The sequence below is a fragment of the Tympanuchus pallidicinctus genome, unplaced genomic scaffold, assembly GCF_026119805.1.
Source record: "Tympanuchus pallidicinctus isolate F22 unplaced genomic scaffold, pur_lepc_1.0 scaffold19, whole genome shotgun sequence".
In the NCBI taxonomy this organism is placed as follows: Eukaryota; Metazoa; Chordata; class Aves; order Galliformes; family Phasianidae; genus Tympanuchus; species Tympanuchus pallidicinctus.
Window position 1 is genome coordinate 5485827 of NW_026294710.1, and position 17130 is coordinate 5502956.

Here is a 17130-nt window from a genome sequence, read left to right on the forward strand (position 1 = left end):
CTCAACATGACAACAGTAAATTGTATCATTTAATGTCATAATTATGCCAATATTCCTATGTTAGAAGAGCCGAACCTTCTGAAAAAAAAAACCCAGAAGATTAAATTTTGATGATGCATAACAGCAAATGATTGTAACTGCTTAAAAACAGTGTATCAGACGATCATGAATTAGCCAGTAAATCATACATAACATCGTTAGAACATTTCTGCCACACTGCGTTAGCTCAGTTATCTATATACACCGGTATCACAGACGTGGATACTACTAGATGTTAAAGTAAAAGATGCAAAGAGTCCATAGCAAACAGAAAAAAAAAACTCCCATGATCTATAACTACTATTGTTGTTCCTAATAATTATTTTTCTTTATGATATACAATGATTACCTTTCTTAGAAGCTAATATCTCATCATTAGTGAAGCTGAATAGAAAGGTGGGTCTGTATTAAAAACACTCTCAACAGTCTACTATCCTTCAGTTTGTCTGAACGATTCTTCCATTTATAAAGGTTCAAAATAGATAAAGTTCAGATACCATCTTTCCAAAATATATTGTTACATTCTTATCTCATTTTCCTATTTTGTCCTTTTAAAGTGGAAGAATCCAACATTTCAGGTGCTTTTCTAAGTCCCTGGTGCTTTTTTTGACTCAGATCTCAAACAATTCTGTTTCCCTGCATTGAATTATACTCATGGCAAATCTACATTTATTAAATATATGAATCATAATTATATTATACGAAGGTGGTTTGTAGCTCCTGTATTTTGCTTGTTCTTTTGAAAATGAATGAGCAGTATAGCAGAGTCTTCAGTTAGCTGTCTGTTAAAATGCCTAGGCCTTTTTCTTGAGTAGTTACAGTAAAGGTAGAATCAGTTGTGTTTATGACGAGTTGAAGCAGTTCCTTCAATCAGCACTGTCATGCATTTGACATCATCTCTTGATATTGCCAGTTGTGATACTTTCACAAGCCTTTGGAGCTTTTTTGTTTTCTTTTATATTTCTAATTTCAGCTCTTTTATTCATTCCAGCTCTCTTATATAGTCCTCCTGTTTAATGACAAAGGTCACTGAGCCTGATGTCTGAAAGGAGCAGTCTTTATGCCTTGTCTTTTTTTTTCCTCCCTAAGGTCTCCAGGTTCACTTCCTTACCTCCAAAGCACTGCTGCTTTAGATTGCTTTAGATCAATTTCCCTACAAGCACGGACCAGCCAGCTTCCTCCTTCATCTATTCTTCTGCACTCCACTCCTTGTGCCTTCAGAAAAGGTCAGTTCCAGATGCTGCACGGAAAGTTGCAAGAAGCACTGTGGTTGTCAACTAAAGATATTCTGCAACTGTCTTTGGAGTTGAGTTTCGTTCTGATCTCTAAATTGTCAGATTTCCCCAGAAATAGACAGACATGTGGTACAAAGATGAACATTTAATATTACAGGATGTTCTGATTAATTAGAACTCTGTGTCTTCTTGTAGTCCATAAAAATGTATAATTCCTTTTTAAATTTTGGCCTCAGTGATCTTTTTTATCTACGGCCTAATTGGTGAGTACATGAGAAGTAAGAGAGAGGTACAAAAGAGAATTATTTAAGAAATATTCTTGTCTTCATTTAATTGCTTTGAGTTAAATTCAAACTCCTGCCCTATCTTTCTTATATAGCACTTTTTAGTCGTCTGGTGCTCTTTACAATCTTTTCTAAGTTAAATACAGTCTTTTAAATTTGTCTTCTGACTGGAGGCTTTTTATTTGTATAGTCTTTCCTGGATAACTTCTGAATAAACATTTTGGAATAATTTCTTTAGAAGACAGAAATAAGGTAGCTGCATTTGATTTTCCATTTCATCATCACACTCTGATGATAAAGAGCATAGTTCTTTATAGAGATAGAGCTGCTGTCCCATCACGCTGTCTTTAGGCTTATTTAAGTCTGTCATCAGAGACCATCAACAACTTGACCTTGTCCTAAAAAACTCTCGCTGTATAATTCCTAGAAATCTCTTTAGTGTTAATTTTGTAGGTACATACACATGCTGCACAGCAGACTTATGATACTATCAGAAATTAAATAGAATGTTATCTCATTAATTTTTTCATTCTTAAAAGTGAAGTTAAATGTATTGTGCCTGTTTCTCATTTTTAATTGATCAGTTTATATTAACTTCTGTGTTATTTACTTTGCAATCCTTCTGCTGTTGCCTTATTTGTATTACAAGAAAAATGTGAGTTTAGCCATTGCTCTCTCCTGGGGAGGGAAAAAAAAAAAAAAAAAGGCAAAATGGAAGTGATTATTTGTGCTGCATAAAACTTCAGATTAACTGAATCTGACGGTGTTGGATTAGATCTAATTCCATCTAAGCAGCATCTTGCTTCTGAGAGTGGTCAGTGTCCACTGCTAAGAGACAGCTATAAAAAATATGAAAGGCTGTGTCTACTACTTCTGATTCTGAAAGGATCAAAACAATTTGGAAACTATTGATTATTTCAGCATCCAGAAATTCCTGTGACAATTAGTTTCATGATGTGGTAAAAATGCAGAAGTACATCTGTCTGTTTAATTCTCCCATCTGATAATATTGTTCACTGTACCCTATTTTTTATTTTAAGAAAAATAGTGCATAATTACACTTTAACAGGATTTAAAATATATTTATCACAATTTCTTTACTTCTCATCTTTATTTTAAGGCAAGGAATCTGTTTAATGTCTCTTTACAAAACCTACCCTCTACTTCTTATCCTCATTACTCTTAGTGCTTTTCTATGACTGCATATTATACAGAGGTTTAATCCTTTGTAGTTGTTGTTCTTTATTTTGCTGGGAAACTCTTGGATCCAAAATTTGTATCTCTTCCATTGTAATAAGATTCCCTGTGACTTGTTTTTATAACACTGCCTATTTGCTTGTCAAATTCTTTCCTAAGACTTCTAATTTCCATTTACTACTTTACTTTCCATAAGTATCTTTTATGAAGGCATGTAAATGAGCCATTTGTTTTTCACAGGCACAGAACCCATCTAAAGTTAATTACCAATTAGAGATCACACGCTGCATTTGTGCTGCAGTTCCTGTGTCAGGAGCTGGCAGGAACTGAAAGGCAGCTCTTGCAAGGGCAGCAGGCTGGTGTGAACGGCCAAACCGCTGCAGAAGCAGGCTGCGCTTGGTGCTCTCCACACCGAAGGCTTCAGAACGGTGACATGAATCGATTTCATCAGTTCCAGTAGGAAGCTGTATAGCATCACTGCTTGCCAAACTCATTTTCTTGCCTGCTTGTGGCCCATGAGGAAGAGTGGCCACCACACAGACCAATCGTGCCTGGCAGTTTCAATAGTCACAGAATATCCTGAGCTGGAAGGAACCCACAAGATAACTGAGTCCAAATTCTGTCTCTACAAAGCACCACCCAAAAATCAGATCCTGAGAGCGGTATCCAAACGCTCCTTGAACTCCAGCAGCTCCGCGCCGTGCCCACAGCCCTGGGCAGCCCGTTCCGCGCCCACCGCCCCCTGGTGCAGCGCCTTTCCCGAGCCCCTTTTCCCGCCCCTCCCCTGACGCAGCTCCATGCCGTTCCCTCGGGCCCTGTCGCTGTCACACAGAGCAGAGCTCAGCGCTGCCCCTCCGCTCCCTGTGAGGAGCTGCAGCCGCCATCACGCCTCCCCTCGGCTCCTCTGCTCTGAGCTGAGCAAACACAGGGAGCTCAGCCTCTCCTCACACCTTGCCCTCAGAGCCTCCTCCATATTTACAGCCCTTCTTGGAAGCTCTCTAATAGTTTTATGTCCTTATACTGTGGTGTTCACACGTTTGCATGTCCTGGTGATGCTGTGCAGAGAGCTGTGCAGGGAGGTGCTGGGCACACAGGGAGTGAATCCTGCTGTGGGGAGCAAGATGCTCACCCAGCGTTTTTCCTCTGCATTATTCAAGGGCTTCAGATGAGTTGCTCTGAATTGCTTCTGCACTGAGCCTAAAGAGAGTGCTACTGTGCAATACTGTGCAGGGTGAATGTTTCTTCACAATTTTTATTCGTAAGGACTCCATGAATAATAGCTTCAAGCTGTGTTCTCGGCTAGAAAAAAAATTACATCCAAAAGTAAATACAGCATTAATTTTTTTTTTTTACTTATTTAGGAGGTAAAACACCAAAGAATGTTCTAATGAGTTGATTGCTGAGTGACTTCATGCTAAAGTGAGGTTACAGTTGTTAGGGTACCTTAAATACATATTGCTATTTTTTATTATCGTTATTGTTATTTCTACTGTACCTAACCTGAATTCTGAATGTTCTGGGCTCCAGAAAGCTTTCCTTTTTCGTAATGACACAGTCTTTTCCTTTATTCTAGATATCAATTCTTTATTCAATTTCTTTATTCTAGATATCAATGTCATCACTGACATTCCTTCTTCCAAATAAACCAAGCTATGATAGTTTAAAAAAAAAAAAAAGTATTGAAAAAAACCAAGCAAACGTGATCAGTATTAATCTCCTTTGCTGAAAATTCTGAAATGCTATTATTGGCTCTTGATGTTAAGATCCGATTCACAGGTCATTTTAAAAGTCAGCACATCCCCATTTACCTGAACTAAAGCCAGTGAAGTCAGTGGAAAGTAATTCGGCCCACTGCTGGTATAATGTGTCATTTCTGGAAAGGTTCAAAGTTGTTTGATGTATGGAAAGTTTGCAGAGGAGTAACTGTTCTTAAAAACAAGATGAAAGTAGAAGATGCGCTGTTGTCCCCACAGTACAGTGTGATGAAGCCACTCTGAAGTTAGGCAGCGTCCTGCAGAGCCGCACTGCCAACACACAGATTGGGCTTTGCTCATGCTACTGAGGGTGACACTGAGTGAACGCACAATGTGCAGACCAGAGTTTTATTCTATGTCTACTGATCTAAAGATGGGATTCCCAGGGCATCACGTTCCCCAGGCCACAGAGATCCCCCCAGTGCTTCATTTTAAGATGCAGAGGTCTGTAATGCCATACTTTCTCCAGCAAGCAAACAGGCTCACAGGGTGAGCACTGTATACTTCTCATTTTCAAACCACCAGTGTAAGAATAGCTTTCAGTGGACTGAAAACACCATATGAGTATATTTGCTTCTGCCTGCTAGCTTCAGTTTTGTCCAGTTCTGCAGTTCTGTTGTAATGATTTCTCTTTGAGCACAGTTTTGATAACAGCCATGTTATATGCAGGGGAAGCAAGGAGTTTTTAAACACACTGCTGTTCCTGGAAGACCAGTTTTATCAGAGCAGACTGGCTCTTTCAGGCGAAATGCCATGAATTTACTTGTGAATTTTGAACACACAAAGTTTGCAATAGCTATGTGACTGCTTCAGAAAGCAAAGTAAGAAGCAGTCTGTGGTTAAGGGGGAGGAAGAGCCCTGTGGTTAATGCGAGGAGGAAGGCTTTGTCTTCTCCAGGCTACAAAGGGAATTTTCAAGAAGCAGCCGAAGGCTAATGAAAGCATCCAAGCAATTGAGAATTACCTAGGAAACGAAACCTCTGAAGCTGTTTAGCCAATAGAGCAGGAAGGGAGAGAGTTATTCCCTCACAGCAGCTTTATAACTAGCAATTTCATAATGTGAAGCCATGCAAGCAATGTGTGCAAATAATAACTAGCAAAACTTGCAGCCATGAGTGGGGACTGCTGCTGAGCTCAACTGGGCTCAGGCTCGGTAGTTTGCTGAGGGAGTTGTGTTTGTAAAGGTGAAGGGGATCTCATTCTTCCTAGTTCATTGGGATTGGACTAGATGGGGGTATAAGTGGTGCTAAAGCAAACAAGCATAGGAATTACTACTGGCTTGATGGATAAATCACATTTAATTGTGTGTAAGGCATGTATCAGTTTTGCTTAAAGCAGGCATATTTGAACAGTAAGGTGTAGCTGTATTAGGATCTGCAAATACCACACATCATCTTCTATTTTTATCTGTCCAACAGTGAATCCAATGTCATAGTAATTTTGTTGGCTTATTGGTCTCAGACTGTCCCAAATGCTGCTGTCCCACAAGTACGTCGCTGCAGCTACAAGAACTTAGATTTTACAGCATGAATTTTAAATACCATAATCAGATCTTTCTTTGGATTTTCATCTTTAAGAACTCATATAGAATACAAAATAAATGCAAAGAGAATTAGAAGCAGGTATTAAAGTCTTGGAAATACAACTAATAAATATAAAGGCTGGAAAAAATTGTATGCAACAAGAATATTTTAACATGATTAGTGCAGTATATGCAGGCTTTCTCTTTTTTTTAATGGAAACAATGCCTGAATTAAAGTCACTTACAGCTTGTCTTCAGGCCAGACTGACTGGAAAATGCTTCAACTTCAATAAAATGCTATTTGGTTTAGTCTAAAACTAGTAGGACATGAAAAACCTCAACAAAATCTCATTTAAATATAGTAATGTCCAATTTCGGTAATGTAACATGTATAAACAAGTTGTCCATCAATTTGGTTGGCAATTTTGAAAGATTTCCACTAGATGCTCTGCAATCCTCTGAAGCATGTGAGAACTACAAATACTATGCACTTATTCTGTCTGCTATTTAGAGAATAAACTTTGCTTACTTTTACTGCTTTTTGTGCCAGTGTATTTTAGTCCTGCTTCAGTGCAGTTGGTGCAGCAAGCTTTCGCCCAAAGCTCAACTAGAGTTTTCTATGCTCATGGCTACTGCTTGTGCTTTTGACCTGCACTGGGGATTTTCTGGTGTGAAACTGGAACATAATTCAGTTTTGATGTGGATTAAAATTTTGATGTAATGTTTGCATTCCTTTTGCATATTTACAGGTTGTACTTATGGCAAAAGTATGGATGCACATTTAAAATCAGCTGTTAGTCACCCAGAGCCTAGATAGAGAGGTATTTTCCTGGTGGCAATACAATCATATTTTAAGGGGAAAATGTCTGAAATTTATCCACTGGTTCCTTTTTTTTTTTTTTTGTGGTCGGGTTTTTTGTTGATGGTTTTCCTTATTGGTGTTGGTAAGTAATTCATCTAACTTAGAATAACTGAGTATTTTCAAATATGTCATTTCAACTTTCAGTTTCTAATTTTACCATATGTAACAGTCAAGACTATATTTAACTCAAGAGTTGGGATTTTTACCAAAAAAAGTTGTAAATTTGTGAAAGCTGAAGAGAGCAAAAGTCAGGTTTACGCACAGCAAAGGAGTACCACCAGTGAAGACTTTGGCTGAGAGGCCGAGCTGAACCAAACCATTTAATGGGTTTGTCGGGCCTAAAGGGTGATGCAGACAAAATAGCTGCAGTAGGGCGGCTGTTTTCAGTTTTGTTCATTTCAACCATGTATTTACCAGAGCTGTAGGCAGTTAGCCATAAGAATGGACAAAACAGGAGTGTATTGTTCAAGTGTTTCCACAATCAAAGAAAACAAGCAGAAACCCAAACTGGCTTGTCCCACTTTGTGAAAGTCCCCTCAAGTCTCACAAAGATGGGGTGGTGTGAATTGTGTTGAGTTTATGATAAGACATTCCCTGAGAAAATTCTGAGGGCATAAGCCACATTTCTGAAAATTGCAATGACTCAAATGACCTCGTGTTCTGACAACTGCAATTTTAAGCCTCTGAGGCTCAGATCTGTAATCAAGATAGGGGGAAAAGAAACAGTGATGTGGGTAGCACAGGCAGAACTGGATTGCATCAGAATATGGTATTTGTTTTCTTGGCTGACCCAATATAATATGCAACCTTGAGATAAAGAGTAGGAACGAATCTGTAAGGGCATTTCCTTTCTCTTAAATTTATTCACTTATATAATCATTTTGAATTAGTCATTTAATTCCAGGATTGACTGCAGCGCCGCTGTCTGTGGACAGTCCTCCCCCCGTGCAACCACAGCACAAAAAAGCTGAGTGGGATTTCAAGGATCAGTCCTTGTCTGCCCCCCCATACTGCACTGGTCAGCTCTATCCTAGACTATCTTCAATAAAAGTGTGCCCAACCATTCTTAAAACTTCTGGTTCTTAAATCCTTTCTCATCTGTAGCCTCTTGAGGTAGCCTATTTTGGTAGAATTTATGTTGGAATTACTTTCCTACTGCCTATAATAAATCTCCCATTCTATAAATTAAGCCGGTTGCTACTTGTTTTTCCTTTTGTGAACAGAAATAGTATTTCTTGTTAGTGGCAAAAACAGAACCCAAGGTCTGGTCTCACCATGACATGAATGGTGGCTCTTCCCACTGGCAGTAGTTGTACTGCAGTATGTTGTGGGGATATGACATGGGCATTCAGGAGAGGAATTGCCCAAAGCAACTCAGCAGGGGCAAAACTAGCAAAGTGTGAGTATTCCTGCCTTTCTTTAAGCCTCCTTTGTAACACTTCAGTAGCAGTGCTAGATAACTGTTTAGATGCTTGGCTTGATCACTGTACAAATCCTCCTCCAGTATTACTTGAAATGAGATTCATACAGCTGCGAAGTACAGACTTGCAAATTCTGCATTCTCTTAACCTTTCTTCAGCTCCAAACTTCCCTGCTGAGATGAAACATCATATTCCTGAATGTGAATTGGCGATGGCACCTTCCCTGAAAGGAGGCAAGCAGAGTCTTCTCTGTTTACCACAGACCTAAGTATTCTGCTTAAAATATAGTGGGACTTTTACAGAAAATTCAAATTAAGTGCATATTTTCACATGGGTTGGAAGAACAGGAACAAATAAAAAATGTTAATGGCTCTACATCTTGCATTCAGTGCTCTAATGGAAAACCCAAGCGCTCTGTTTCCCAGCAAAATTTCTTGGTGCTAATTTTCCTGCAGACAAATTAGTACTTGGAGTGCTAATGTGTGTTTTGCTGTGACTTGTGAGACATATTTAACTGTTTTATAATATTCTTTTGTAGGTGCAGTAGCAATGTATTACCTACATAAGATAAGCATTTTCAAAATGTAGATTTTTTTTGTTTATGCATCATTATTCCTGTAATTTGAATTGCATACAGAAATTAGGATGGACTTTTGCATTGTAAATTGGCTCCTAATATGCAAATTATGGTTCATACATGAAAGTTTTTAGTTAAAGCATTGGGAGAATAGACACATACGGTGCATTTTTTCGAATGAATCGATAAGGAGTTATGTGAAATATGCAAAAATATGTTGAGGTAGATAAAGTGTCGGCCTTGACATTTTTGACACTGATCATTTACATTTTCCAGAAATGAAATGAAGTTCAATAAAATACCAGATGTGCTTTTCCTTACCTTGAAGAAATATTTCTTATGGTTAAACAACACTTTGAATAGTTAAGCTCATGCATTTACCTTCTGGAGAAGAATGGTCTTCTGTGGTCCTAACTTTAAGCAGTAACTTTCAGTGAAATCTTTCCAGAGTGAAAACTTGGAGATTTGGTTTCCCTAAAACAAAACATGACATAGAGTTCATAGAAAAATTCTTACTGCTTGGAATGGGCTTTCCTTCTCAAAACAAACAAGCAATGGGATGATACATCTGTGCTCTGTGCCCACGGGAGTCATTAGAAAATCTGACATTAAGAAAAGAGAGTATTATAACCAGTAATTAGCATTTTCTACAGCCCAGCCTGGACTGCAAATATTTCTTTGCATCAAACGCACAGTCACTTAAAGATCTAAATGCATTACGGCTCTTTGGAGTTGAAAGAAAACCTCACACATAGGCTATGAGTTAGTTCAAAGCAGCCTCCAAGCCTATCTCTACAATTAAAAATTTGGAGCTCTGCAAATGCATTTTATTATTTTTTTAATTAAAATTATCTTGAGTCAGTATGTACACAATGCAAAAGATTAAAAGATAATTCAGTAAACAGATGAATAAATGATAATCAAATATTAATAATCTTTCTTCTGTTATTGATAGAGGCTACAGAAGACAAGTCTTCAGGTGGTATTCTAAAATACAGGAAGGCCATATGTGGAGATTGGTAGAAGGTATACAAAATAATACAAAAAAAGCAAACACCTACTTAAGATACATTGGAGAAAAATCAACAAAACCTCTGTAGGTGATGTGCTGTTTCACAAAGTTATTAGAGATCCCAGAAGGCAAGGGTGGCCCAGTGTTTCTAGTATCTCACAGAATCACAAGGTTGGAAATGATCTGCAAGATCATCCAGTCCAACCACCCTCCCATTCCTATTAGTACCACAAGCTACTAAACCATCTCCCGTAGCTCCTCATCCAGGCGCCTCTTGAACACTGCCAGGGACGGCGACTCCACCACCTCCCTGGGCAGCCATTCCAGTGCCTGACCACCCTTTGAGAGAAAAAGTTTCTCCTGACGTCCAACCTAAACCTCCTGTGGTACAACTTCTGGCCTTTTCCTCGGGTCCTACTATTTGCCTGGGAGAAGAGGCCAGACCCTTTTGCACCACAGCCTCCCTTCAGGAAGTTGCAGAGTGCAGTGAGGTCTCCCCTGAGCCTCCTCTTCTCCAGACTGAACAATCCCAGCTCCCTCAGCCGCTCCTCATAAGACTTGTGCTCCAGACCCCTCACCAGTTTCGTTGCCCTTCTCTGGACACGCTCCAGGGCCTCAATGTCTTTCTTGTAGTGAGGAGCCCAAAACTGAACACAGCACTCGAGGTGCGGCCTCACCAGTGCTGAGTACAGGGGGATGATCACCTCCCTGCTCCTGCTGGCCACACCATTTCTAATGCAGGCCAGGATGCCATTGGCCCTGTTGGCCACCTGGGCACACTGTGGGCTCATGTTCAGCCGAGCATCAACCAACACCCCCAGGTCCCTTTCCTCTTCACAGTCATCCAACCACTCATCCCCAAGCCTGTAGTGCTGCATGGGGTTATTGTGGTCAAAATGCAGAACCTGACACTTGGCCTTGTTAAACCTCATCCCATTCACCTCAGCCCAGCAATCCACCTTATCTAGATCCCTCTGCAGGGCCTCCCTACCCTCAGGCAGATCAACACAACCTCCCAGCTTGGTGTCATCTGCAAACTTACTGAGGGTACACTCAATTCCTTCATCTAAGTCATCAATGAAGATATTAAACAAAATGGGCCCCAGCACCGACCCCTGGGGGACACCACTTGTAACAGGTCTCCAGCTAGACTTCACTCCATTGACCACCACCCATTGAGCACAGCCGTCCAGTCAGTTCCTTATCCAACCGAGGGTAAAACTGTCCAAGCCACGGGCAGCCAGTTTCCGCAGAAGGATACTATGAGAGACCATGTCAAAGGCTTTGCTGAAGTCTAGGTAGACTACATCAACAGCCCTTCCCTCATCTACCAGTCTGGTCACCCAGTCATAGAAGGAGATGAGGTTGGTCAAACACGACCTGCCTTTCATGAACCCATGCTGGCTGGGCCCGATCCCATGGACATCGCGCACGAGCCGTGTGATCTCTCCCAGGAGGATTTGTTCCATGACCTTCCCTGGCACTGATGTCAGGCTGACAGGCCTGTAGTTCTCTGGATCCTCCTTATGGCCCTTCCTGTAGATGGGAGTCACATCGGCAAGCCTCCAATCCTCTGGAACCTCTCCTGTCAACCAGGAGCGCTGGTAGATAGCCAAGAGCGGCTTAGCAATCACCCCCACCAACTCCCTCAGCACCCTGGGATGAAGCCCATCCGGTCCCATGGACTTGTGACTGTCCAGATGGAGGAGGAGCTCCCTAACGGCCTCCACCTCAATCTCCGGGGAGACATTCTGAATGTCAGCCCAGATATCCATATCTTTATATTTTAAGATTTTAAAATCTGAGACATCCCACCAAGTCTTTAAAATGAGGTATCATATAATAAAAGAAAATATTCTCTTCAGAGTTCTCAGCTTCATAATGAAGGATATTATTCTATTAAATGGAGGTGGATACTACTCAATAACAGTCATAAAATCTGTACGAAAAAAAATCACGGCTCTCAGGACTGAAAATGGTGAAAAATTATTCAAGATAGCCAAAGATGACAGCTATAACTACAAATACTGAACAGCTAGGATATCTTCTATATGAAGAAAGAGAAAATAGATTTGGACTCTCCAGCTTACAAAAGAAAATTTAAGAAGGGATTTGAGTGAACTCTGAATTTGTGAATGCAGAAGAGTCTGGTCACCATTTGCTGTTATGGAGGGAAGGAAATCAAATTGTATCCTATCAGGTAACAGATTTTAATTGAATAAAGATCATTTTACTTTTTTGCATAACATGATTACACCATGGAACTCAAATTTTGGATATGAAATAGTGTCAAGAGCAGAAGCTGGCCAGTTCTCAGATGCTGTCTGGTAACCACAGTGTAGGATGGTCACAGAGCAGGATCCCCTTCAGCTGCAGTGTGCCAGTGGCTGTGGAGGAGTGCTCCATGGATGTTTCTCAATGGACTGGGATCTGACCAGCTGTGGCTGTAACTACAGAAATGTTCCATTTTCTTTACTGAAATTTTAGAAAGAAACACAATTAAATTTAATGTTTGAGTTGCTGAAATCTTTCCTTTGATCTCTGTGTCTACCAAATACCATCACAAAAAATAATGAGGGGGCATAAAAATAAACAAGTTGATAATTTTAGTTGATAAGGCTTTTAGTGAATATCATTAGTAGACTGTTACCTAACCTTTGTGCTGGGGCACCATTATCTGTAGCATGTCCCACCTGTTGAATTTGAGAGGAGAAGGAAATGGGGAAGAGTATCAATGGACGTCACCTGTAGTTACACATACACTGATGTGTATCGAGTGCATTCAGCAGAGCTATACTTTGTGTACTTGAACTGAATTCCTAATCCTAATTTTATCCTATTCCAACTGACATCACTGGAAAAACTCTCTCTCTGTTAACTGCTTCTCCTGGTAGAAAAATTGACCAGACGATATTCCTCTCTGCCTGTCTCGTGAACAGCTATTTCAAGCTTATAAAGTAAGACCCAAGCTTTTTAAAGCTTGGCTCTTGAATCTTATTCAACTTGTAGGCATGAAAGCTCTTAGTGAGTAAGAGATTACGTTTAGTTACCATCTACCGTAATCCATTATGAATGACCAACTCAAAAAGTGGCAAGAAAATAGTAACAGAAAGTGTATTATCATAAGCATTGCTAAAAATCAGCTTTACCTGTGAAAAACCACCTGAGATCACTGTCAGGGTGGAACAAAGAAGTTTGCAGTAAACAGGTTTGTGATGAATAATGCACACAAAAGAAGTGAGAGGATGAAATCCTTAGTGTTCATAGGCCATAACATACACCCAACCAAATGAAGTAATAACATTCAAAAATACTCAAAATAATTACACAAAAATAATTACCTTCAGAAAAGACCATAAACACTATCCCCACACTGCCCTGGTGGGGCCTCGGCTGTGCAAAAGACCTGGCACAAATAGCAGGGGCTGTTAGCAGCATGTTTGTCATTTGGGGCATTTGTCTAAAACATGATTCTTTGTAAACTATGAATTAGTCTGTTCAGTATTGATGAACTATATTTGTTAGGCTGTCAGCGATGAAATGAATCTGCAATGAAAGTGTATTCACAAGTATAATGCTTCCTTTCAGAGAAGTCAAGCATTTGAAACCAATGCAGGCCCAGCTTTTTAGTGTTGGAATTCTTACACAGGGCTGACTGCTGAAAGCAGAGGGCATGCAGGAAAGCTCGCTCGCTCCTGAGCATGTGGAACCAGGAGAAATGCTGCAGGCATCTGGGCTGCCTCATAAGCAGCCCTTGGAGCAGCCTTGTGGCAGGAATGGAGCAAATGGAGGACACCAGTGCTGAGGAAGCAGAACTGTGCTTGAGCAGAGAAAGATTTGGTTCACCTTGTCCCCAGAAGGCTTATCTGTTGTCATGCAGCAGCTGGCAAAAGCATCAACCTCCTCACAAAAGTAGGAAGTCATTTTAGGAACAGTAAGGAAACTTTCCATGTTTGGTTGTGAGATGCATGAAAATCACAGTGCATCTGCAAAAAGCTTGAAGTCAGGCAGAATGAGAGTGACAGCAAAGGCAACAGTCTAGGCCAGCCCTGGATAGGTGAATTGTGAAACAAACACCTCAAAAATATTCTGGAGAAAGGTTTGGTTTCTCTGCTGCCAAGTTTTCAGGGAGAAAGCTTAAAAGATGAGAAAGTACAGCATGTAACTTTATGGAGGCCTAGAAAAGAACTTTGAGAAACAGGCCTCCCTTACTCAACTGCAGATGTAGAAGGTATACAGACAAGAGACAACGCAGTTACCTTGATCTACAAATGACCTCTAAGAAATAGACACAAATATTGCTAGGATTTAAATGAAGAAAAAGGCCCAAGTTTCTGGATGGCTGGTAGAAAACTCATCAGTTCTTACAGACATTTGAGAGAAGAAAGAATGAGCTGCAGGAAGTGGACCAGGCATAAGAGAAAAAAAATACTTTTTCCTGAGGAAAATGCACATATCTGGAGAAAATCCCACAGAACTCGTGTTGGTATTGCGTTGATGAAAGAACGTACAAGAATAATTAAGAGAAAATACGTGAGGCAGAAAGAAAAAGATTCCTTCACTCTACAGAGAATGCTAAGGATAAAGTCCCAGTAAGTTTATGCTGATGTGCGAGGCTAGTAGAGCCTGGAAGTGTTTGGTAATGAAATTGAGCACACTTGTGACCAGGAACTGCTCAGAGTGAAGTACTGCACTGCTCTTATTGAAGAAATTCAGCTAAGTAACTTGTTAGTCAGCGAGGAAATGAATCACAACAGGACAGCGTTAGCAAATGACATCCATGATAAATGTATTTCAGATAACAGGACACATTAAATACCTCAGGAATTGCAAATATTTGAAAGGTACGGAGATTTCATAGACACACTTGCAAGCCTGTATTATTCAGAGGTCAGCGGACTTTGAAAACTGTGTCGAAATAAAAAGCAAACACTAACTAAGCCAAATGAAGATGATTAAGACCCTATGTATCTTGGTTTACTTCACTACCAAGCCACACCTCTACCCTTCGTGAGCCTTGTTCACATGTATAACACAGACCAGAAAGATGAGTTTGGCAAAAAATGCAGATGTATAAGCCTGTTCTCATGACCTGAACCACCTAAAATTGGCAAGGTAAAGAAAAGAAACCAAACTAAACCCTAGGAACCTACCACCAAGCAGAGAAAAGACAGCTCATTTGCAGACAATGAAAACAACCACTAAATGATATAAAACCTGTCTTTCAAGTCAGAGAAGCCTCATTCACTCCAGATTAAAGTGATATTCCGAGTAGAACTACCATCCTTCTGTTTTCTCATGAATATATCATCTTTCTCACTTGGAAATCTCGTCTGGTCAGATGCAGAGATATACTCATCTCGGATTTTTAGGTGTGCAGCAGCTCATTTCCCTGTATATCTGATGACAAGCATGCAGTTGAGCATGGAGGGTTGACATGGACATTCACAAAATATTGGAGATATTGGGTCCAGGCGCACAGCAGGTTTGATGTTTCTCTGAAAACAGCAGCCATGCCAGCAGCTTGGTTACACATGCACGGAAGGGATGGCACAACCCAGAAATTCCAGGAGCATTCCGCAGGAAGCTCTTAGTTTATAATCCTAATTCAAACTATAGCAATATATATTGATCATATATTATCTATATATATAGATAATATAAATAGATCAGATATTTACCTGGCCCTGCGCTTTGTTTCCAAGAGCGAGCACCGAGTGTCCCAAAAAGGTTATAAGAATCCTGCACAGAGCCTTTCCAAAATATTTTCTGAGCTTCTAGTGATCAGTCATTCTAGGGTTTCCTAAACCAAATGCTGTGGTTTTGTATTGAATAGACCTTGGTGTCCTTTCTTTCAAACTTTTTGTTTTAATTGAGGTACATTTTCAGCATCCACAATGACTCCAATTCTACCAGTTAACTGGTCAATTACATGAATGAAGACTTTGCTCTTTATTATTATTTCTCAGAAGCTAGCATCTCTTTTATTTGATTTTTCATATGTTATACTGAAAAATTATTTCCTTCTCACCTTTCCAGAACAATTCTTATTTTCTCATGCTTTTTTTTTAGTGCTTCTACTGACAAAAGCCTTCATCTATTCAATTGTTCTGTTTACTGCAACTGTTTCGTATCAGTAACCACACTTGCTAATGCACATGCTTGCACTAATTTGTGTGTATTTTACCATACTTCTCTATCTTTCTTCAGATGAATGCATAACTACAAACGCTCTGGAAGTTGCAGGCATGTCATGTGTTTATACAACAGCAAAGGGATATTTTTCTCACATATTCTTGATTCCTTTTCTAGTGATTGCTGGCATCCTGTCTGCATTCCCTTTGCATCTCCTGACAGGGAACTTTTGTTGCCTAGTCATTAAGTGACTGGGTCAGAAGTTCTGAGTCTGCAATCATCTATAGTCTGTATCACTGACTAATTCACTGTTATCAGCAAACATTTTCATTCCTTTTCTACAGTTTTCTGATCATTGTGACCTGTGTTGAGCAATGCAGACTTCAGCATAGAGCCATGTGGAACACAACATGTGATTCTTTCTACTGTGAAAGGCAATTGTTTGTTCTTCTCCCTCATTCCCATCCTCTGGACATTTCTTCATGTCTGATTATCTTCTTCTGTAGCCTCTAGGGAGGCAACTGTTCCAGTGCCTTCTGAAAATCCAGGCAGATGGTATCAAGCAGACAGATCTATGTTGCCAGCATGGCTTATTAACTATCTGAAGACTTGGGTAGATTTGTGACACATGACCACTCTTTACAAACACCACGGTACCTTTTCTTCACTGTAACATGCTTATCCTGGTGTCTGCTAATGCTGTTTTTTTGGATGTCCATTTCTGTGAGAATCTAAGAGACCATTCAAATTTCATTTAGAACGAAACAAAGGAGAACAAAAGATCAGGCAGCATGCAGATATGAGAATATGAACTTAGCCATAGATCAGGCTTTTCAGGATCTGCAATTCTACAGAGCTTATTAAAAGGCAGTTTATTTTGTTCTACTAGTTTTACAATACCACGAGTCCGTTGACTTCCCTGTCTTTCTATGATGGAAATAAAGGATAAAATTAAAAGCATGTTAAAGCCATTAAGCAGTACAACCATCCTCTTTAACATTCTGTTTTAGGAGTTCCTTGTGGATCTGAGAGTACTTCGGTTCTCTGTAGCTTGATATTTAGCATTCAAAGCATTCAGGCACTGTACTACCTA